Below are 25,571 nucleotides of genomic sequence, written 5' to 3'. Positions count from 1 at the left end.
AGTAAGTGTGATGAGGCTGAAAGTATGGGGTTGTCTTGTGAAACCACACAAGTGCTGTAGCCTGACCTTTAGAGTGTAAATCTTAAAGAAATATGAATTTTAAGGACAAATGGTTAATTATAATAAAAGGTAACAATATATAGATTCTCAATAAGAGATATTGGGAAGTAATGTCTATACATTAAAAATATACCTAAACAAAAATAAATTTCTTATTTGTCCCCAATTTATTATGAACTGTGCAATTAAAATTCAGCAAAGTAACCTGTGTCTTTTAAAATTTGTTTCAGTGGTTGGACTTACACTGCAATAGCTTTATAAGGTCTGGTTTCTTTCTTAAGAAAACATGGATGGGAAGAAAATGTAGGACAACATGGTCTGAAACTGACATTTGTCCTTAAGCTTAAACACAAATGACTCACCAAAATAAATATAATGCATAATTCATCAGTGGTACAATAATCATATTAATGAGCCATATCTGAAGTCAAAAGATTATAAGTGTATTACACAGGTATTAACTTGTAAATTGCTGCTAGATTTATGGAGTTAGCAGATTGAATGCAATCTTATTAAATGTGTTAATGATGTTTAAGTGGATATGGAAAGGAGAAAAATTCATTATGAAACACTAAGCTTTGCTAACACAGATTTCCTTCAGGATAAGGAAATAAGCTCATGCTATTTTCAGTAGACAGCAATATATTCTTCCAAAAGCAAAAGCAAAGAAAATATGTTTCCTGAATTACAATCTTCTAATATTGTTCTGACACTTAGATATAAAAAAAACATTAGCCCATCATGTGATGTACATATAAGACAAAATAATAACAAATATAATTTGAAAAATCCATGAACATTTTAATGTGTAGAATAATGTACACACATTCTATTTAACTATAGAAATATGTGTATATTGCAAATGAAAGCAAATTTCAAATTTAAAACAAGTCATTCAATGATGTAGTTGGTAAAAAAAGGAAAGGCAATTACTTTCAGGTAATTTATGTAGAAAAAAAGGTCATATTTTATTCAAATTATGATTTCTAAATAAGTAATTTTATATACTGTGAATGAATTATTTTCTAAATAATCAAGGAAAGCTTACAGATATAAATATTCAAATAAGGAAAAGAGAGTGTATATAAAAAAGAGGAAGGTGCATGAGAAATATTAAATATTAACACCCATGTACATACACACATTGAGGACCATACCTGAAATAAAAACTGCAGAGAGACTTCTAAATACACCTCTGACTCTTAGGAAGCTAATCTTGTTTGTTCCCTGCTTAAAAATATGTTCACTTCCCAGGTATATTCATTTCATTTATGGATAATAGTCTAAACCCTCTTTCTCAAGGCACTGATTGAAATAGTTGGATTTTCCATAAATCTCCAATATAGAGATTTAAGGATAGAATATTTTTCCAAAAAATTCTGTTCTTAAATCTCTATATTGCTGATGTCTGTATACATAGACTCTATGCCTATATACATAGTGCAGATTCTTGAAGTAGTCTGCCTTACCCATTATAAAAATAAATGATTGGTCCATGGGCTTAAGGGATAGGTCCAAGGAATTTTGTGAATGTTTAAGGAAGAGTAAAGATAATAAGACAGATTTGTTAGTTTTATTTATTGGAGTATAGTTGCTTTACTATGTTGTGTTAGTTCCTGCTGTACAGCAAAGTGAATCAGCCACATGTATACATATAGCCCCTCTTCCTTGGATTTCCTTCCCATTTGGGTCACCACAGAGCACTGAGTAGAGTTCCCTATGCTATACAGTCTGTTCTCATTAGTCTCATATTTTATACATAGTGGTGTATGTATGTCAATCCCAATCTCCCAATCCATCACCCCCCCACCTTGGTATCCATACATTTGTTCTCTACATCTGTGTCTCTATTTCTGCTTTGCAAATAAGTTCGTCTATACCATTTTCTAGATTCCACCTATATGCGTAAATATACGATATTTGTTTTTCTCGTTCTAACTTACTTCACTCTGTATGACAGTCTCTAGGTCTACATGTCTACAAATGACCCAATTTCATTCCTTTTTATGGCTGAGTAATAGTCCATTGTATATATGTACCACATCTTCTTTATCCATTCCTTTGTTGATGGACATTTAGGTTGCTTCCATGTCGTGGCTATTGTAAATAGTGCTGCAACGAACATTGGGGTACATGTATCTCTTTGAATTATGGTTTTTTCCAGGTATATGCCCGGGAGTGGGATTGTTATGTCATGTGGTAGTTCTATTTTTAGATTTTTAAGGAACCTCCATACTGTTCCCCATAGTGGCTGTATCAATTTACATTCCCACCAACAGTGTAAGAGGGTTCCCTTTTCTCCACACCCTCTCCAGCACTTACAGTTTGTAGATTTTTTGATGATGGCCATTCTGACCGGTGTGAGGTGATACCTCACTGTAGGTTTGATTTGCATTTCTCTATTAATTAGTGATGTTGAGCATCTTTTCATGTACTTCTTGGCCATCTGTATGTCTTCTTCGGACAAATGTCTATTAAACTATTATAGATGTTGAATCTATACATTCCCTACTATTTTTAACCGAATGTTGTACTGTTTCCATAAATGGCAATGACATGCTGACACATGCTTGGCACTCAAATTATGTGCAGAATAAATGAATGCATAAAAAAGCAAATGCTTTTAACAAAGTTGGCCATGTATTTTTCTTACAAAAATCCAGAGAAAATCACACTCATTATTCAAGTCTGAGTTCCATAAAAAATATAAAATGGCAACTTTAAATCAGGAAGTAGGAACTTCTCTGGTGGTTAAGAATCTGTCTGCCAGTTCAGTGAACATGGGTTCGAGCCCTGATCCAGGAAGATCCCACATGCCGTGGAGCAACTAAGCCCGTGTGCCGCAACTACTGAGCCTGTGCTCTAGAGCTCACAAGCCACAACTACTGAGCCCACATGCCACAACTACTGAAGTCCCTGTGCCTAGAGCCTGTGCTCTGCAACAAGAGAAGCCACCGCAATGAGAATCCCATGCCCCACAACGAAGAGTAACCCCCGCTTGCCACAAATAGAGAAAAGCCCACGCGCAGCAACGAACGCCCAACACAGCCAAAAATAATTAATTTAAAAACAGGTAGTAAGAAATAATATTTCAAAACATCTGCATTTTTAATACGTTGCTTTAATTTTGTCATGAACATTCATTTTGTTTATCCTGACATATGAAAGCCCAGTGGGTGCCCATGCCTCATTGCTTTAACATATGCTGTTTCAGTTGCTGAAAAGAATATGAGGCAACAGACTTTGGGGGGAAATAGAGTTTCTGTCCAGCTGTAATAAAAGCATTAACATGAAAGATCATGTCCAGATAAGGTATTCTGGACCTCTGTTACCAGGATGAGAAGAGCTCATTTTTAAAATGATCTCAACTCTTGTTGATTGAATGTCTCTGTTATAGCAACTCTTTACAAATGCTTTTAGAAACTCTTAGATTTTATGGTAAAGAAAAACATGAAGCAGACTGCTGTAATGTAGTAAATTTTTACTTTTCCCTGGCTGAATATTTTAATAATGCAGGCAAATAACCAGAAAAAAAAAAAAAAAACCTCTTACATAGCAAAGGTCAAAATTATTGTTAAATAATACAGAAGAAACCTTGGGCTTTTAAAAATAATAATTTTATATTAGATTATTTTTCCAGACCTTAGAAAAGATAACTTTTTACTTCAATCTCTGATGCAATCTTAAAATTAAACTCTGACAAAAGTATACTTATCATGAGAAGACCATACTGTCATTCAGATCAACTCTCCTGATTAAGAAAACAAAAACTAGACACGCTGAAAAAATTATTATGGAGAAAAAAATTGTGATGCAACACTGAGGTAGGCAGTCAGTGATGATATGAGGGGTGAAGATCCAGACTAGAAGGAAGGACCAGATATATGAGTGCAATGTTCGATGCTGCTTTTCCCACTGAAGGATCTTGTTTATCTGGAAACTGTAGAGGGAAGGCTGAAAAAAGCTGAATAGAGTATTTGGCAATCTCCAATGTCTGTACTGACAAAAGTGGGAATTCAAGCCCCACTAAAGAAGAGAGAAACCTATGAAATATGCTAGAATTAAAGTTGGGATCCTTGAAGGACTGCACATTCGTAGTAGGGATGAACTAGAAATAGAGAAGCCTCACAAAGAATTTAGTTCAGAAGAAAAGTATATTCTACATGTGTATGCAGCTAATGGTACAGCCTTAAAATACAGTAAGCTGAAATCGGATAGAACTAACAGCAGAAACAGGCAAAACCATAATCACACTGGAACACTTTACACATATATCTCACAAACAATAAAAGAAGCAGCCAAAATATATTATTCATGGATACTAGAAATTTGTCATTCTCAACAAATTTCAATGAATCAAATTTGTACAGGTTGCATTATCAGATAACAACTTAAAATGTGTGGATGCAGCCTTAGCCACGCTAGGAAAATATATAACCTTCAATATATATGGTAGAGAGGAATAAAGTTTACAAATCAATGACCAAACAATAGTCTTGAGAAGACAGAAAAGGAAGACCAACTTAAACTCAATGATAAATTAATGTTATAAAAAGCAATATCTGACAAGTTCAACAAAGCCAAATTATGACACTTGGACAAGATTAATAAAATTAAGAGCACAATACTAAGACTGAGCAATAAATGAATGAAGAAAAGTAGAATCACGCATCATGTAGAATCACACGCATCATGAATGAAAAGTAGAATCACACGCATCATGAATGAAAAAACATCCATTAGTAGTAATCCTAGAGACAGTAAAAAAGATAAAAGAGGACAATCTGACAAATTGAAAAGTCTGATGAAGTGGAAAATTTTCTTGAAAACTATAATACCCAGTTTGACTCAAGAATATGACAATTATGACTTACCCTAAAGAAACTGAATCCATATTTAATAAACTTTCCTACAGTGAAAATCCAAGGTTCAAAGAATTTCTCAATGAATTTTTCCAAACACTGAAAGAAGAAATACTATGAGTACCTTACAAACACTTCCAGAGAATAAAAAATAAAGGTCCAATGTCCAGCTAGATTTATCAGGCCAATGCAACATTGATACCAAAACCATACAAAAACATTACTAGAAGGGAAAATTGAAGTCAATATTTACTATAAATATATATTTAAAACTCATGAACAAAATACTCACAAACATTCCAGTAATGCAAATTCGTTTAACATATGAAAATAAAACAAAGTTATTCACTACACTAGCTGAATGAAAGTTGTAAGAGCCTCTTGATAGATGCCCAAAGCATTTGATAAAGTTCAAAGTACATAAGCATAGAGAAAAGGCTTAGCAAACTATGAATGGAAGGGACTTGTATCATCTGATAAAGCATAAATCAAAAGAAGCTACAGAAAACTTCATATTTATTTATAAAACTTTTCCCCCTGGGATTTAGAATGAGAAAACAATGTTTTTTGTCACCACTTCTATTAAAAATTGAAGGTTCTAGCTAGCTCCATTAGAAAAAAAAAAAAATGAGGATTGGAAAGTAAGAAATTAAAATATCATTTTTTAATAGAATATGTAACTATAAATTTAAAACCCAAATTAATTAGAATTTATAAGGGAGATTAGCCAAATTACTGGATACAAGGACAATAGGGAAAAACTGTGTTTTTTTCAAAACTCCATTCATACCCATTAATTCAATTATGAAATGTTATAAATTCTACTTACTAACTATCAGACCCAGTATTAATCATACCTCTCTATTTGACCTTTCAAGGCACCACTACAGTCTGGTACTTTTAATCTTCTGAACTCATTCTATTCTTTTAAGACTTCATTTTTTTTTTAGAGCAGTTATAGTTTCACAGAAAAATGGAGAGGAATATACAAAGGTTTTCCGTATTCCTCCTGCCTCCGCCATTATCAGCATTCCCCACCAGCGTGGTGGATTTGTTAAAATTGATGAACCTACACTGACACATCATAATCATCCAAAGCCCACAGTTTACCTTAGGGTTTACTCCTGGCGTTGTTTAATCTATGTGTTTAGGCAAATGCATAATGACATGTATCCAACACTATAGTGTCATACGGAGTAGTTTCATTGCACTAAAAAATCCTCTATGCTCCCTCTGGCAACCACTGAACTTTTTTTTACTGGGTCCATAGTTTAGCCTTTTCTATAATGCATATTGCTGGAATTATACCATACGCAGCCTTTTCAGATTGGCTTCTTTCACTGGACTCCATATCTTTTTAAAAATCCTTCCTTCAATTTATTTTCTGTTGTATTCAGAGTAAACTTTCCTAAGAAAAAATGTTTTATGGAATTATACTCCCAGGTTGTTATGGTAGGTTGTGACAGAAAAATGTTCCACTAACAATAAATAGAAAAAGTCAAGTTACCAAAATCTGGCATTTAAAAGACATCAAATGGTTGTAAAAGCAACAAAGGGCAGATGGACTAGAATTACAGAGTAACAGCCATCAAAACTAAGATAACCGGGCTTCCCTGGTGGTGCAGTGGTTGAGAGTCCGCCTGCCGATGCAGGGGACACGGGTTCGTGCCCCGGCCCGGGAAGATCCCACATGCCGCGGAACGGCTGGGCCCGTGAGCCATGGCTGCTGAGCCTGCGCGTCCGGAGCCTGTGCTCCGCAACGGGAGAGGCCACAACAGTTAGGCCCCCGTATCGAAAAAAAAAAAAACTAAGATAACCATCACCAGAGTTGTTGTTGCTGTTTCTTTCTCTTCTTTTTTTTTTTTTTCAGTTTCTAACTCTGGATAGAGGAGAGGAGTTTGCCGGACGAAAAAGAAGTAGCCCTTAGAAGTTTCAGATGTCTGAAGTAAGTATCAAAAACTTGAAGGGACTCAAACACATGGATCATTTTCCTGATGAGATGTTTGCTGAAAGCTAACACTGTGAGGAGGGTAAAGAGCTAGGACAAAGATAACCAAATCTACTAGCAAAAACTCGAGCTCACCATCCAGAGTTTAAAAATACATAAGGGACAAGAGACCATGAACAAAAGTCAGCCGTGGAGGGGTGGAGGGGTGCATGTGAATTAGATGCCCAGAAGCTTTAGAATATGGAACTTTTACCAAGAGATTAAAAAATCGATAAATATGTTCCAAAAAGCTACAGAAGAATCTAAATTGTTAATTTATAAAAGTAATTTTAAAAACAAATGATAGGAAATGTAGGTAAACATGTGAGGTCTCTTCTTTTGGAAAGCCTCTCTAAGGGATTCTGTTGTATTAACCTGAAAGATTATGTCTCCAAACTCAAAAACCAAATTATTAGCAAAAGAAGTTATTTCTTGGAAGGTGGTGAGGGATGAGAGAAGAATATGTGAAGCACATTTGACAAAGTTTCACTTTTATACAGTGAGTTCTTAAAATGTATATGATAATGATAAACGAGTTCCCCCCAAAAAGGCAAAGTGTTAAGAGTAGGAAAAATACAACAAATGCTTAGTATTGCTAATAAAAAATGTGAAAATTTCTTTACCCACATTAATTAACAAACACTGGAATTTTTAAAAAGTGAAATGCAGTTGTTTAACCTATACACTGTGAAAGATTTAAGACAACTTTGTGTTTTTTAATAGATGTGCAGAAATAGGAATTCACTTACAAATCTGGAAATTAATACTGTTGCACATTTTCTTGAGGGATATGTGGACATACACCACAGCATTCTTAAAACATAAATATAAATTGAAGCAAATTTTCTAACTCTAGTAATTTATTTGAAGACATCTATCAGCTAAGAATATTTAATCGAATGGGTGAGGCTCTTTTTTTCCCTCACATAACCAGCACACTGGGGGTTGTCAGCGGGTGGTGGTGATGTACCAGATGTGATATCAGGGTGGTATATTTCTCATTCTCTTGGCATTTTCCATGTGTTCCAAGTTGGCTGACACAGCATTCCACATCAAGAGAGGAAGGAGAGAAAGCATCCTTTTTTATTTATAATCATTTCTGTTGCCCTGCTTTCTCCCTTTCTTCTTGCTTAAACCTCTCACTGTATGTGATCATATTAATAATCCTTTAATATATTTCTCCATGCTAATTTAAAAAGATATGTAAAAACATATGGATGACAGTTTTCATTGTTTTACAAAAATAGATCACATTATTACAATCTATAACTCCATGATACTCATGGGAATTCCTACAAGACAACTTTGTAGATTAAATTTATTTTTAATAGCTTAATGTACATTTACAATAATTAAACCTCCTCAGTGCATGGATATTAAATTTATTTCAAATTTTTGCCCCTGCCAATAAATTCCAACATATTGGCATTTTTATTTCATGGTGAAAAGTGAAATTACTGATTCAAATTGTAAGTGTATATTTACTATTAATGTAACTTACAGATTGTTTTTGATAAAAACTCTATTTCACATTTTCACAAGAAATGAATAATTGAACTTTCCCTGAAACACTGCCAAACCTTATTGCACTTATTTTTATCAATCTAATGGGCAAAAAGGGATGGTATTTATGTTTTTTTTTTCATTTGCATTCATTGGATATTAATTATGATGATCATTTTCTACATATTTAGTTGTAATTTCTTTGACATTCTGGAATCTGTTAATAGTTTTCACACATTTTTATTGTGTTTTCTGGAGCTTTTTGTATATTAAAAATATTAACCATCAAATATTTTCTCCCAAGTTAGCTATTTTCTATTGATTTTTTATGGTCACTTTTGCTATATGATATAATTTAATGTAACTTTAGTTAAGGAGATCTTCCCAACCCCTAATTTTAGTTTCAGTCCTTAAATTAACATCTAAGACTTTTTTTGTTTTTTATGGTATAGAATTGTTATTGAACACATTGGAATATAAATTTATATGGTATAAGTATGTGTATACAGTTGACCCTTGAACAACACAGGTTTGGACTATGCAGGTCCACTTACACGTCGAGCCTTTTTCAATAAATACACACTACAGTACTACACCACCTGCAGTAGATGGAATCCGTGTATATGGATCTGTGGATATGGAAGGCCAACTGTAAGGTTGTATGTGGATTTTCAACTGTAGGGGCTCAGTGCCCCTAACCTCTGTGTTGCTCAAGGGTCAGCTGTGCATGTGTATTTTCTCCACCAGATGTGACCTACTTGAGAGCAGGAACAATTTCAAACTGAGGACTAAAGAGACAATTTTTTTTTTTTTTCGGTAGGCGGGCCTCTCGCTGTTGTGGCCTCTCTCGTTGTGGAGCACAGGCTCCAGACGCGCAGGCTCAGTGGCCATGGCTCACGGGCCCAGCCGCTCCGAGGCATGTGGGATCTTCCCGGACCGGAGCACGAACCCGTGTCCCCTGCATCGGCAGGCGAACTCTCAACCACTGCGCCACCAGGGAAGCCCTAAAGAAACAATTTTTAATGAATGACTGAGGACTTTATATCTGTCCAGGTCATGGAGCAAAATACGTATAATGCCACAGTGTATGATCAGACTGAAGAATCGCTCTCTGCAATCAAAATGCCAGTGAATTTTGCATATTTTTGGTGTACCAGTAGCTTGGAAAGTACAATGTGCAGTTTTCACCTGACGCTGTTTACCTTGACAACTCTCACAGCAAAAACATCCTATTTTTGCAGCTCAATTTTTATGAGTCTGTTCTTTACCACCCTGCTTACGTCTCGGGGCCAAAGCACTGGTCTTCTATATTTGGCACGGGGAAGGTTGTAGAAGGCCAAGAGAAAGTCTGTCTTCCCTCCCCATCACTGAGGACTTTTAGCTTGGACGATTCTTTCATACAAAGGAGATCAAGACTAACAAACCAGTCAGATCTGAGGGTCAGTGATTAATAAAGCAGCAGAAAACTATGAACAAGAATTTGGTCTCTTAGCTCTGCTGGATTCAGTCAGTTGATTACCAAGAGCTGAAACATCCTATCGAGAAAGTCGGTGCTTTTGTTTGTGAACCAGCAGGCCTGGGTGTACCGTGGTGAAGCCGCACCAGCGCTATTCAAACCTGTCAAGGCTGGGTCCTGGCAAATGTATAAAGTAATGATCTGGATCTATTTTCATTTCAGAATGTGAAAAGTATGCCATGGAATGTTCTTTTTTGTTGTTAAGAAAAAGAGGAAGAAACACTGTTTTCCAAGAAGCAAGAGTAACTTAATTTCATCACACCAGAGACCTTTGACGCCTCATTACAGGCAGTCTCCCCTTTCACTTTCTCGTCTTCTCTTGGGCACTGAAAGATGAAGATAATGTTAAAATTCTTCACTAGATTCTCTCACAGTTTATAAATAAGATCTTCATTTAAAGATGTTTTCCAATGTAAATTTATGCAGCCACTATGGAAAACAGTATGGAGATTCCTCAAAAAATTAAAAATAGAACTATCATATGATCCAGCAAGTCCATTTCTGATATTTATCTGAAGAAAACAAAAGCACTAACTTGAAAAAAATGTATGCATCCTCATGTTCATTGCAGCATTATTTATAATAGCCAAGATATGGAAACAATCTATGCATCCATTGACAGAAGAATGAATAAAGATTTTGTGATATATTATTTGTGGAATATTATTGAGCCCTAAAAAAGGAATGCAATTTTGTCATTTGCAACAACACGGGTGGACCTTGAGGGCATTATGCTAAGTGAAATAAGTCAAAGAAAGACAAACACCATATGATCTCTTTCATATATGGACTCAAAAAAAGAAGTCAAGCTTATAGATACAGAGAACAGATTGCTAGTGGCAAAGGCAGGGGGTGGGAAGAAATGGGTGAACTGCTGCTGTTTTTTTGTTTTTAGTTTGAATGAATTGTTTAAAAGTTAAAGACATTTTCTTCCTTTAAAGTCTATCAAAGTGTGGAATCTTTAGATCAAGTTTATACTTTAAAAATACATATTTTCTCCTGGAAGTGGTGTAAATATTGCACCATCGTTTTTAAAATGCATTAGCATCTCTTCATTTTCTACACCTTGTTCTCTCTAACATCTCATTTTGACCTTAGGTTATCCAACTTTGTGCAAATATGCAAAAGTTACATATTGATATTTTCCATCTTTTTGGGTGTAAGAATCCATAGAAATGAATGGTATTTTCTTCCATGCAGTACCACACTAACAGCTCTTTTCTGTAGTAAAAATTAAAAAACAATCTTGCTATGTATGTAACATGGTTGTATGGTCTCACATTCATCGATGGTGTTCTTTATGCTCATTCTTTTCTCGTACAGTGAATTGAAATAATTTCTATTCTATTCACATTTCTAACCACAGTCTCTTTAAAGGTGTAAATGTCTTTAGTTTCTGGGAAGAATCTTTGTGTAACCTAATATCCTGCTAGATAACAATACATACGTGTGTGTGTGTGTGTCTGTTCCATCCTGGTGCTGAGTGCTGAGCCTTCACTATTCTGTTTTTATGGCATCACTAGGAATTAAATTTAAAAGTTTATAAGAGAAAAAAAAAATAAGAAAAAAAAAGTTTATAAGATAATTGGGAAGTATGCTGTAAGTCTATCTTTGATTATTTTGGACTAAACCCTGCATAGGTGGCAAATGCGTTGCCATATTTCCCCATTTGAGCACATATCCTGCCACTGTATAAAAACAAAGACAAACCAAAAATAGAGATCATGGAGTAAGGTGCTAAATGTTCCCAGAAGCCTCTTTGTTGTGAATATATGCACATTTACTGTGTAATACTGATGTACTTCTAATGAATTGAATCTCACCTAAACACTTTCATTGTATTGTACTTACTCTGCTAAACCATGGTTATGATATTTCCAGAGCTTCTATCGGATCAAGTTGGCCCAGTAAATGTAAATGCTGAAGCATTTGGCAAAATGGCAAATACTGTGTTTATGGGAATAGTGCAGGCTGTTGCTTTTTAAAAACAAAAATTTTAAGTTAATTCTTGGGGAACCAAGGCAGAAAAAGTATAGTCTTAATAATTTCTCTTGGCGATTTTGTTCATTTAGCATTCAACATTTTCCACTTCCAAAATGTGCCTAATACCTAGATAATTCAGGAAGTTAATATGTATACAAAAGTATTTCTATTAATAACGTTAGAGAGTGATAAGCATTCATTTTATAGCTGCCTACTAATGTACATATTACATCATTTTAAACTTCAGGACCTTATGGACGAACCAGAAAACCAAAATGAGAAAAGACTGAAAACTGCAAGAAATTAAAAGGCAATCATTCTATTACCTATAATGCAGATAGATTACTACTATTGAACATCATATATAAATTATGATATCAATTGCTAGGGTTGCCATAACAAAATATGACCGAATAGGAGGCTTAAACAACAAAAAATTATTTCTCATAGTTGTAATGTCTGGAAGTTCAAGATCAGGGTGCTGGCAGGGTTGGCTTCCTCTGAGGCTTCTGTCCTTGCCTTACACATGTTTATCTTCTTGCTGTGCCCTCACGTGGCCTTTTCTCTGTGTGCTCACATCCCTGGTGTTTCTTCCTCTTCTTAAAAGGATACCAGTCCTACTGGATTACGGTCCCACCCTTATGACCCCATTTAACTATAATTACCTCCTTAAAGGTCCATCTCGTAATATAGTCAAATGGAGGGGAGGTGGTTAGGACTTCAACATATGAATTCTGGGGGACACAATTCAGTCCACACAGTTACTAAAGCTAATTGAGACATTCTTCAAGTGTATAATAGAAAACAAGAAAGCAATTTTATTTGATTTGTATTTGATTTACTCTATTTAGCAAAAAGAAATCTACTTTTTATTAACCGATTAATAAAGCCCACTATGATTCAGGCATTGGTGTTTTAGTGATGTTTTGGCCTTGAAATTGTTTCATTCTCTACATCGACACATTTAGTTTGAAAAGATATGTCACTGTTCTCTAAGTAAAAGAGACTATGTATTTTTAAAATATGAATTAAAAAGTAATAATTACTTTTTAGATGGTCTCTTATAATAGAATATAAGTAGGAAACTTACACTGTATGTATATAAATGAATGTTTTACTTTCTTCAAGGTTTTTTCCCCCGATTCTTGAGGGCATAAAATATTAATTCACAGTAGCACTGGCTTATTGTTTTCACATAAACCTCAGGGGGAGAAAACAAAGACAAATCAACAGCAGTTTAAAATAGAATAAGCAACTGGATCTTTTAAATGAAAGATCCAATTTAATATTCTGATTTTCAGTGGAAAAACATTTTCTGGAGTACAGTAACTCTATAGAAACACTGCAAGTATTCCTATCAAATACATCATCAAATGTCCTATTTCTCTCTTTGATTCCTAGTAGGACAAATCTTTTCCTAAGATCAGAGAGCTCTAGAATTGGACTAGACATTTGAACACCTTTCATATAAAAAGCATCCAATTTTGGTGATGAGTTAATGTAAAAATATAACTTGAGATCAAGAAACATATAGGCATATTCAGTATCCTATATACCTCTTGAATCTACTTTTTGAATATGCTGCTGCATCTTACTAACATAACTTTATCTTCCTATAATTTTATTATGTTTCTGCTGTAAAGGAAGGACATGGAGAGAAAACTAAATTTTGAGGCTCCGTTGGACCCCTTTAAATAATCAGGAGTATATTTGGTTATTGTTGTTTATATTCAGGATGGGTAAGGCTTTGCTTTTCTGGAGAGCTATCACAGTCATGGTGGGAAAATACCTGCTTGAGTTTGAATTACTGAGTTAGGGAATCTCTCTCACAAGGACCCAAATCTTACTGGTACCATTTTTGAATAGCTCTCTAAAAATGGATTTTATATTTAGAAAGTCTACCAACCTTATCATCTATAAATGTTACAAAAATGAAAGATGATCAAATAATAAAACAATAATTAAATGGAAAACATTCAGAAACCGTTAGCCTCCTTGTCCCAAACCACTGTCATTATATTCAATTATGTTAAGATCAATCCCATTTAAGATCCACAAATTATCATCTAATAAGTTATTAAGAGTGCCCCATGAACTTGGAATTTTACTCTTTGATTCCTAGGTTCTATTTTATTTGAGCTAAATGACTAAATACCATGAGATAAATACCACAATATAATTAAAAAATTCAAGTTGCATTTATTAAAGATGTACATAAACTGACACGGGGTGTTGGATTTCCAAAAATGACAGAGAGAAACTCTCCTTCACGGAACATCATTGAAAAAGACCTTATCAAATACAGTAAAACTCCAAAGAGTTGATTCGTAGAATCATATATCTCAAATAAAAAGCAATATATATATAACTTTCTCCTGACTGCTGAACATCCATTTCATCAAGAGATTTAAAGCTAAGAATTCTTAGAAATATTCCAGAAGCTATGGCTTCAGATGTCATTAAAACACTGACAGCAAAATTTTCCCCTTAGGGAAAGAGAACTGTATTAGGCTTTTCTTGCTGTAGTAAACAGTTTGTTCTATTCAAAGACACTCCAGCCTGCTTTGTAGGAAATGTTTATTTCCACTCAAACATTTTTCTCTCCATAAGGGACTTACTTCAGTTGAGATAAATTATGCTTGCATTTCCAATGGATTTTGTGCCCCTTTGAGTCTCTACTTCACATGAAAACACAACTTGTTCCAAAGACCAACGGATCAGCTGGTCTTGAACATTCATAAAAGCCTTCAATTCCTCTGAGCTAGCCAAAGGGGAATTTGAGCTATAGCAATATTTCTTGTTTGAACTATATGAATACTGTAAGTCAAGTGGAACAGCTCATGAACAGGATAAACAAAACTAAGAAAAACAAACCAACAAAACCTTTTTCTCTTGAAAAGTCCAAGCTGAAATCTGGAGAATTTTCAGTGCATGAATTAGATAATCTAAGCTCCTAGCTTTGGGGTCTATTGCAAAATGAATAAATATTTTTTTCTGGTAATCACTATGTTAGAATTGGCTGATTTATCTTCTCCAAGATCTTAAATGGTCTTGCAAAAACGTCATCCTGTAGATGATCCAATAACTCATTTTGCAAAAACAAACAAACAAATAAAGGAGAATGAAGGACTTGCTCTCATCCAACTATAAGAAGCATTCTTTGGAAAATCTCCTGATCAGCAAAATTTTTTAAAATGTGATAATTGATTGATGCTGTCCAGCTTAACTTTGCCTGTCCTTGGCCTGAAAGGGTAACAGAGAATATGAAAGGAAGGCCTTTCATCCAGGAGCTGCCTCACACTTGGAACTAGACCTTGGCATTTGTTCTGCTGTTGAACATAAACAATTTCATAGACTATTAGCATCAGACAAGGCAACTACAAGAACATGATGGAATAAAATAAAGACAAGGCCACTTCTGTATCGATGTTTGAACACAGGCAATAATAAGAAGTTTCCCAAATGGCAAAAATGACTAAACATCCCCAGTTCCTTGCTAATATGAGTAACAAAATTCTTTTCATTATCACAGTTTTCATCTCTTTTTCTTCCTCCAATCCATTAAGATAAAATTATTAAGACATCCAATCATAGGATTAATGGCAATTCCTGACAGCACAACATCCACGCCCTTGAACATTTCCTAGGATCACCTATGACACCTATGGATACACCTATGATACACCTATGGATACACCAAACGTTAGTATGTTTAGCTAACACTTTCTGGCCAAGACACCCCACAGTTCCTCTAGAGAGGGGTCCCCTTCACTGAAAGGAGACAATAAATGCAAATGTGTTTGTCTGTTCCTGGTAGTCACTGGCTGCAGGATATCAACAGCAGTTTATATTTGAACACTTATATAGACATTGCTCTTCAGAAAGTTCGTAAGAGTGAGTCCCTCAAGCTTTAAAATACTCTCAGAAAACAATAAAGGTGAGATCACAGGATCATCCTGCCAACTGCGACGGTGAGGTCTCATCCAAAGCTTTGCCAACAGAGAAGTATTATGTAAAATATTATGTTTAGATATGATGTGTGAACTATTCAAAAAAACCATATTAACAATGTGAAATGTTTTCTGTATAAAATTATTTCAAAGCGATTCAGGAGAAAATCAGAGAAGCTCTGGCTGGTGTGAGGTCACACTTCAAGTAAGTAATAGAAAACCATTTGAATCAGATCTTCTGACTGCAGATCTGCTCATTTCACAATCTGTGCTGCCTGGCAGCATGTGAGAGGAAATTCATATCCTTTTTGGATAAGACATCATATTTTAAGATCAAGGAACAATCTCCAACCAAACACTGTTCACTTCTTTGCACCATGCTGACTTACTCCGCAGAAAGTACTGAAAAAAGTGATCACGGTGGTAAGGTGATATAAAACAGTATAAGACGAATAAAGTTAAAGAAATTAAATATGTTACAATTGGAAAAATAGTTTTTCAGGTACTTAAAATACTCCTATGGTGAAAGAAATAAAAAATGTGTTACAATGTTCCAAGTATAGAACAAGGGCACCGGATTAGGATGTTCATAGGGAAATATTTCAATTTAACATAATCACAGTCACTGTAACAACTCTTCAAGGCAGAAAGTGCTGTCTCAGAAGATCACTTACTGTCCCTGCTTGAGATGAGCTGGGCAGCTGTTGGCAGGAAGGTGGTAGAAATAGGTTCACTAACTGAAAGGGTATTTAGAGTAATTCATGTTTTTCAAAACTATGTGTCTATAATTTTAGGGTTTGGATAAGAGGATGGAGGACACACATCACTAAGTTATGTGATATTACTACTAAAGATGGGATGTAAAGTGGTCCTAAAGTTTTTGAGATATAGAAACAAGGTAGAATAAAAGTGTAGTTTGAGGTAACCATAGTAGGTAACTAGACTATATAGCTCTATTTTTAATATTTAAAGAGTTAAGGATTCAAATGTTGAATACTCTATCTAGCTGTGTAACCCTGGACAAGTATCATAAATACTAAAAGTTATTTGTGCAATTAGACATAGAAAATTGTGCATACTTTTTTAGGTTTCATGTGAATATAAAAGGAAATAATATAAAGTACTATGTAGCATGGCTGACATTTAGCAATGCATTACTATTTATTATTTTTTATTATTAAAATTTGGGTCTGTATGGCTGAGCTCACACTATAGACTTTAATGTGTATAGATTTATTATTAATTATACATTTTTTTCTGGAAAGAGTAGACAGGCTTAGTCTTGTTTCAAACTTTCAATTCTCCTGAAATCATTAAAGATTGATAACAAAACACTTTGCCACTGTAGGCAAGAGAATGTCTTTCTTCTGAGCTAGTCTAATTGTAATTGCCACATGTACTTCTGGCCGTTTTCATTCTTTCTTTTTTTTTGTCTTTTTTTGGCCATGCTTGCGGGATCTTAGCTCCCCGACCAAGGATTGAACCCCGGGCCACCGCAGTGAAAGCACCAAGTCCTAACCAATGGACCACCAGGGAACTTCCCAGTTTCTTTCTCCTCATTACTGTTTCACAGTCAGTATCTTCTAATGTATTTAATAAGTGTTCATTTAAGCACCTAGTGTTTATCAATTTATTTTCACAGAAGTAAGCTTATTTTGTAAAATGCTGGATGTCTGCCATGTTTATTATCTAAACATGTAAAGATTTTTCTATATATCTATTGAAGAGAGAGTATGATGGTTTGGCATTCTCATTTAGCTGCTGGGTTCTGCAAGCTTTTTTTTTTTTTTTTTTTTTTTAAATAACCTATGAACTCAGCGTGTTGCTGTGATGAGAAGACCTCTATTCTACTCCCATGATATTAACAGTCACTTTTGATGATGTCTAAGCTGGGATCATCAATGTGCAAAAGATGAACCACATATCTTTGATAATGCATTCTGAAACATTTTGACTGGGTACGGTTGTTGATGAAAGACCTTAACACTTGAGGGCTCCACATCTATCATGTTGCAGGCTACGTCAAGCACCAACATTAGGTATTTCTCTCAACATTCACATTCATGCAGTCATTGTCTATGGAGGGATTTAAACCACACATTTCTACTTGATTGCTAATATCTGGGGACAAATGTGCTTGGTTTTCAGACATTAATATATTGTATTGTACTATAGTCCTTTGTTCTATCAACTTTATCAGGAAGTAGTTAAAATTGGTCAGAAATAAATTGCCGCCCCTGAAAGAAATGTTGGGTGTAACGAAAAATCAAATCTTCAGTAAGTATATAAATAGATGAACAGATTATTTTGAGTAGAATGTCTTTCCACTTAATAAATATAGTGGACAGGGGAAAGAATTTCTTGTTCCAACAGATTATGATGAAGTTAAAACAAAATGCTTTTTGTGAAGGTGCTTTGCAAAATAAATGATTTATGAATGTTTTTGTTATAGCCAACAGTAACACCACCATCTCAGCATCACCTTTGATTAATCTTTTAGATGTTACATAATACGTTTCAGATTTCAGGATATAATTGTCTCCATTCTTTAAATTCTTAAAATAATGCTGAGAGCTCACTAGTAGAATTTGCCAATTTGAACTCTCTCTACAAACTATTCACCTGAATCTCCTGATTTTAATACTGTAAGAATATTAAAGTGATAACCTAGAATTTTCTCATCTATTTTAGACCTTTCCAGCTTCAAGAGCAATGAAAACAATATTTCATAGAGCTGTCTTTTTCTAGACAATTATAAACCTGGCTTCTCATAATGACTTAGTGGACAGCAAAATATAGCCTTACATTTGTCACCTAATTAGTTTACAGTTGCTAAAAAAATAACTGACATTGGACTGACTATACAAATAATTGTTTTCCCACATACTTTAGCCTTTCTTCTGATAATAATATGTATTTCTATTGTTTTTTTAACCATGTCATTATATATTTTGTTCATTTCTTCTCCCCACTACTCCTATTCAAGCTATATTGTACAACTTTCACTTACAAATGTATTGAGTATCCTTCAAAAAGTGCTTTGTGACCATCTTTAAAATCTTTACCATAGATGCAAGTCAACAAATTGACACTAGAAATTTTAGATTCCATGAGAAATGGATCCACACCTACTGAAATGTATCATACTCATCTAATTTACTTCTAATAAAAGTAGTTTTATTATGAATTTTTGTCACTTCTGCTTCCTCCTTTGTTAATTAAATACCAAATAAAAGTTTTTTCTAACATCATATCAAGGCATTACCTTTTACTTGTTAGGATTGCTTACTCAGTTTGTTTCACTAAAACTTGAAAAGGGAATCAAACTGTAAATGTGTAACTGTACTGGTATGAAATCAAAGCATTAGACCTTCTCTATAAAGTGCACAAGAATAATTTGGGGTCATTTCTCCAGAAAATGTTAATAACAATTTTCTTTATTGGCTGGAAAATAATGGCTTCCCCAGTTCATCATCACAACACTCTCTATAAAGATCGATGTGGACACCGGTATTTAATTGTAATAACAAAATTTCAATGATTGTCATGACTGGAAAGTTCTCCATCACTTTTTATGAATTTATCAAATTCACTGATTTGGGTGTCATGGGAACAGTGTCCAGGTACTGGATTTGGTCATGGGATAAAAGAAACACCATAGGCTTTGATCTTGTCTAAACTTGGTTGGTGACGTTAGATAGTCATCTACTGTTCTTGAACCTCAGATACCTTCACTACAAAAACATGGGAATAATCCTATCTGCTCTATCTATTTTGTGAGTATTATGAACAAGCAGTAAACCACAGAGAGTTTTCAATATTAGATAGCAATGAGAAGCTTGTATCTCTACACATACAAATATGGTTTGGAAGCAAACAAAGAAAATATTTTTTTATAATTTAATTGTTTGAAGCACTTTTAGATCACTTGTTTAAAAAGGCTATGAAGGCGATACTAAAATTATAAAATGAAATATCAATGTAAGGCATTTTGGAAAATATAAACCTCTACAGGAATGTGAACTGTTATTGTCATTTGTATTTTATACCCATTTATTACTTTTTACATATGCACAATTCAGACATAGAATACAAGAAATTTGACTTTTTTTTCCAGTAAAAACATAAGAGAATTTCAGTGTTATAGCATAAACTACTACTCTTTAATGCTCAAGTAATATATCAGAGTAGTTGTGTTGCTATAATTCACCACTTGTGTGTATTTCAAAGGAACCCTATTACTGTTCAACTCCTAGTAGTTTTACTGTGCTTTGTTAAAAAATTCAAGGGCTAAAGAATAAAGAGACAGAGTATAGATGAGGTATCTTGACCAAGCAGTGTAAGGAAACACACTGTTTATTTGGTTCAGTTGACACAGTCCATCATTGTTATAACCACTAAATCCAATCATGTTTTAAAGTATTTTATGCTCCAGTATCAAGCAGCACTTACTACACACCATGCACTGTTTTCATCTATGACTGATGACAATAGCTAGGGAAAAAGCCTTTTTCAGGAGTATAAAAAATGGCTTCACATGAAACTGATGTATTATATTGGAAACAGATCTAATAGGCCAAGGAGACATGACAAATAATGCCCAGGGATCTAGCTGATCCCATTTGTTTTCAGTGAATTCTTGATTCTCATGTGCATATTTTGGACTTCCTGAAACAATGACATTTTAAAAGGAAATAGAACAGAGTCATAATCAAATCTTACAATGTTCTTGGTGTCAGCAGAGCTCAGCTTGCTTACAGGGGGAGTTAGCTCAGCAATTTGGACTTCTGGTGGGATATTCATATCTTTGTCATCCCTTGGCTGTGACTGGTTGTTGCTTATTTGATTTTACCTCCTTAAGAGAAAATGAGAATGTGGTTGGAGCAGTGCCTGGCTATGTTTAAAGTCTTAATGAACTATAATACACCAGTCCATGTATGAAATTTGATGAAAATTAATTCTCCCACCATATCCTCACAATATTGACATCAACAGAAATAGAGCAATTATTCCAAAGACAGTGATTTTCTTATTAATATTGCACTGCTCAACTAAAGTGGGAATATATAAGTGAAGACTGGATTTGAATTCCTAAACATTTAGAAGCCATGAACCTTGAATATAGTCAGAAATGTTTTTACTAGGTGAACTAAAATCAATCTCTCAATTTGATGCACAGTAGGGATGAAAGTCAACACTGAACAACCCAGAGTTGAGGTTTTGAAATATATGCTTTTAAGAAACTAATTGGTTTCTTGCATGTCCCTTTCTAAGTATGCACTCACAGTAGCTTATGGATTGATTTGAGGACATTCCCACTGTGCTGGGACCCTACGGGTCCTCCCTGACCCTCAAAGCAGGTCTATAACTTGGAGTAACTGTGTTTGAGCCATACTTTCAGAAGTTCCTAATCTCTTGCTTTCGTTACCATTGAGCACTTTAGAAGTGAGAGTCATCTCTCAAACAATAAGTAAATTTAAATAGTTGAGGCTGAAAATATGCTATTTATTGCATCAAGTGAAGTTTGTTCAGGCATTCATGTCCTTTACATGACTTTATAGAGATTCTTTATTCCATCCACCCCCACTAGACACCCTTGAAGGAACATCTTACCTACCTTTTTTTCACAGTGGCATCACCTGTCCCTATATTACTGTGTGGCACAGGGTGAGAGCTAGATAAACTTTGTTGAATAAGAGAATAAATGAATAAACTCCATTCTCACTCATGCTTTATATCTTGTACTCCTCTTGTCTTCTTTTATTTCCTCAAAATCTGACTTCAAAAATTTTTATAAACAAATGTTTTCAATTTAGTGTAAAGATGTTTTAACTGTTAAGATTGTGTCAACTTGATGTTAACACTGCATCAGCTCTCCCAAGGATATTTGCTCTTTCACATTTTTCTATCAATGAAAGAACTTAAGAAACTGCCACCCACATGCAAGAGAATAATATTTGTTAGCTGGTAGGTGGGTGCCTTTTGTGTAGTTGTTGCATTTAACTACGTGTTTTAATGCTTACAGAATGCATTAGAAAGTGGATTATTAGAAATCAAAAATAATTAAGGAAAGAGGAAAATTAAAATTCTCCAAAGATATGATATACAAGAATATTTGCAAGTGTATCTTCTGAGCAATTTTACGTATGATAAATGACTTCTTTAAATTATAATTACTATGGCAAAAAATTGACAAGCCATGAATTTTTATAAACCAAAATTTCAAATGGCTCTGAAAATACTTTTCATTTTTTAGGAATAAAAATCACATTTAATTTCAATTTTGGGAGAAAGTCTGATGCTTAATTAAACAATATACTTATTGCTCATAGTATATTTTTTATAATTTATTATTCTTGGTGCTACTCCAGTGTGACAACAGATCTATGAAGGATAATTTTATCTGTATTTTTCTTAGGAATCAGAGCATTTAAGAATTTTAGTTTCTTTAGTTTAGTTTCTTTATCAAGGAAGTGTTATCTAGTTTAGATTACTTCCATTAAATAAAATTTAAAGACTGATTTATTGCCTTTGTAAGACATCAGAACTGAATTTAAAGATGAAATTTAATAACACTGCCTAGTTCCTTCTTTTACAGGAAGTTGAATCTGATATTAGTCCTTTGAGTAAATTTGTTTTAAAACTCACATCCTCTTGACAGGTAATTTTTTTTTTTCTCATTGGTCTTTTGGGAATATATAAAGGTCAAAGCAACACTGGTATATTTAAACAGACAACCAGCCACAGAAAATATAAAATTAATCATCAATATAGAACATGAATATTTTTATTATGGATTAATGTTTACTTCAAGCTGGAATTCAGGAGACAAACCAATTGCTTTCAAGTAATGAACAGCACTGCTCCCACCTCTTATCAGGGATAACTCAGTGCTTTCTAGGTAACATGAGACTGCCTATTTTCTAACGTTTAATCTCTCTTAGTCCATTGGATTAAATTATTGAGCTCTCATTTTTGGTTAAATCAGTGGCTATCAGAAGCGATAAATTACTGGGGAGACAGGAAAACAAAAAAGCAAGAAGAGAGACATTAAAAGATAATAGATAAAAGTACTTAGAAAAAATCTTGATTGTCAGTCATTCTTGGGTATTTTAACATATTGCCTGGAGAGCCAGCCACTTAGAGGTGGAAATTTGTTATTTTCGCCCTTTCTATCCTCTGTAAAAATATTAGTTTTTCAGATAACATCATTAACTTTTTTTCCTCTTTTCAACTTTTGTTCCAGGGTCTTATTTTATGTCACGTTTCTTGCTGCAAATACATTTACTCTTATGCCTCCTGACAGCCTGAATTGCAGCATGCAGCTGGCACGGTGACCTCTGCAGCTGGAATGGGAATTGATTGGCAGGCGGCCTGTGTGTCTAACCCAGGAGAAGTGTCTTCACACACACACACATACACACTCCACACACACTGCCTCCTCCCCATGACCACACACACACACACACATACACAATCCACACACACTGCCTCCTCCCCATGACCACACACACACACACACACACACACACACACACACACACACATCCATACACACTGAGTGACTTCAGTTGGCACCAACTTTGGGGAGTCTCATGGAGGCTTTCACCACCATGGTCTTCCAGCTGTCCAGCTGTTGAGTCACTTTGGAGCATCACACAAAGCAGGAGTTCACCAGCAGTTGTGTAGTCTGGCAGCCTAGGCAATGTACCTAGGAGGCCCAGGGGAGGTGATGCGGGTAGTTGACGCATGAGGATTACTTACTCTAACTTTCTAGTGGACCCGTAACCACAGCTCTTGTTGGTTTTTCTGGTCATACTTTTGCTTTGAATTCATTTCTTCCTTTTTGCTATTGATCGCAGCTCCTCTTTAAATATAAAGTTTCTAAATCACTTAATGTGACAGATCCCTTCTGGTGCTATATCTCAAGGCCTTTTGAATTTGCAGTTAAAGTAGCAACCAAAAATAAATAAATAAAATAAAATAAAATAAAAAGCTAGTTAAAATTCCGAACCAGTGATGCATTCATTGCTCAGATATGTTCCATAAGCTTTCAACCTCTTCTCATCATACAGACACATTTTAAGGCATTCAGAGTAGTGTTTTCTTTCCCTTGTATTAGAATTTCTTCATCCCTGTTCATATACACCTGGTTTCTGCAAGGGAATTTGGATTTCCAGAGATAAGCAGATTCAAAGCACATATGCATTTGTGCTTATTTTCCTGAATCTCTTCTCTCATATTTAGAATTTTTGGAGATTATCCCTTTATGTTGGCCCCTTCAAGTGGAATATTTTCCCTGTGAATAATGAACTGAAAAGTTCTACATATGCTCCTATTGTTTTCAAGATTGGAACAATTTTCAATTGATTTAATAAATATGGATACCATCCCTTTATACTCTGAGTCATAATTATGTACATGAATGATAGCTGCAAACTTCTATTTATACGCTATTCTTGAATGATTTAAAGGTGTATATCTATACTTATTTTCTTTTTAAAATGTACAGGCACAATAAATTTACATAGTTAAGTAAAAATGGATAAATATAGTGAACTTTTAAAATCCTGTGTTTAAAAATGTCATCACAATTTTATTGATCTGAGTTACTTTGAGAGTGAACATCTCGAGGAGGGACAGGTGGGAAGAGACGGGACATTAGAGTTTGGGGCTTGAAGAATTTTTCTCTAACAACAACAACAAAAAGCTTTTAATTATTGATTTTGAGAGCCAAAAAAATGTGAATAAAAATGCAACTGAGCAGCTACAAACAGACAGATGGGGTCTGGGAAAAGGCAAAGCTGCCAACCATTTGAGGAGAAAACGATGACAGAATCTAGTGCATGTTTTTAGCACAAAGGTGAGAGACAAGCTCTGTGACATATGTTATGCAATGTCTCATAGACACTAAAAATGACATGGACGACACAGAAGATGAATTGAGATCTTTTTGTTTCCTCTACTGTCAGAATCACTGTAGAAATAAGAAAATGGTGTAAGGAGAAATAGCAAAAAAAAGAAAGATCTTGAAATGTTTAAGATATTTTCAAGATTACATTGGAAAGCTAAATAAGTTCTTGCTCGTACATAAGAAAGTAATTCTGAAAGTAATCTGCAGAGGAGAGCTTTGAGCTTCCAGGTGAATCCTGAGTTGTGCACTTAATCTTTACTACCGTAAAATATGGCTTATCCATGTCACTGTGTAAGTTAATGGGGAATGAATGTAATAGGAGAGCAATTTGTACAAACAAAGATAGAATGTCAAACTCCCTTGATTGAGAGGCTTATATCACTGTACAGTAGCTGTAAAAAAGCCTGATCAAATAGTAACCAGATAAGATGTTGCCATGGTAATACCCTGCTAATGAAGGCGTATTGGAAATGAAGACATATACAATGAATTCTTTAAAATCTTGAAAAATGAAAACACACTGAAAATGGTAAATACACTCATGTGTATACATGTACATATACAAATATGTGTACATATATACACATGTATATATGTGTGTGCATATATACATATATGTATTGTAATATTTATATAATGCATATAATATATACATTAGTGAAAAAGTCAAACTAATTTGCTCCTTGGTTTTATAAAAAATTTACATTTGTATGAGAAGGACTTAAGGAATTGTTCAGATGCTATAATGTGGGTCTCTGGCCCTAGAAGGAGAAACTGAAGAATATAAATCAGGCAA

This window comes from Orcinus orca, chromosome 15, assembly GCF_937001465.1.
Source record: "Orcinus orca chromosome 15, mOrcOrc1.1, whole genome shotgun sequence".
In the NCBI taxonomy this organism is placed as follows: Eukaryota; Metazoa; Chordata; class Mammalia; order Artiodactyla; family Delphinidae; genus Orcinus; species Orcinus orca.
Note: the sequence above shows the minus strand (reverse complement) of the source record.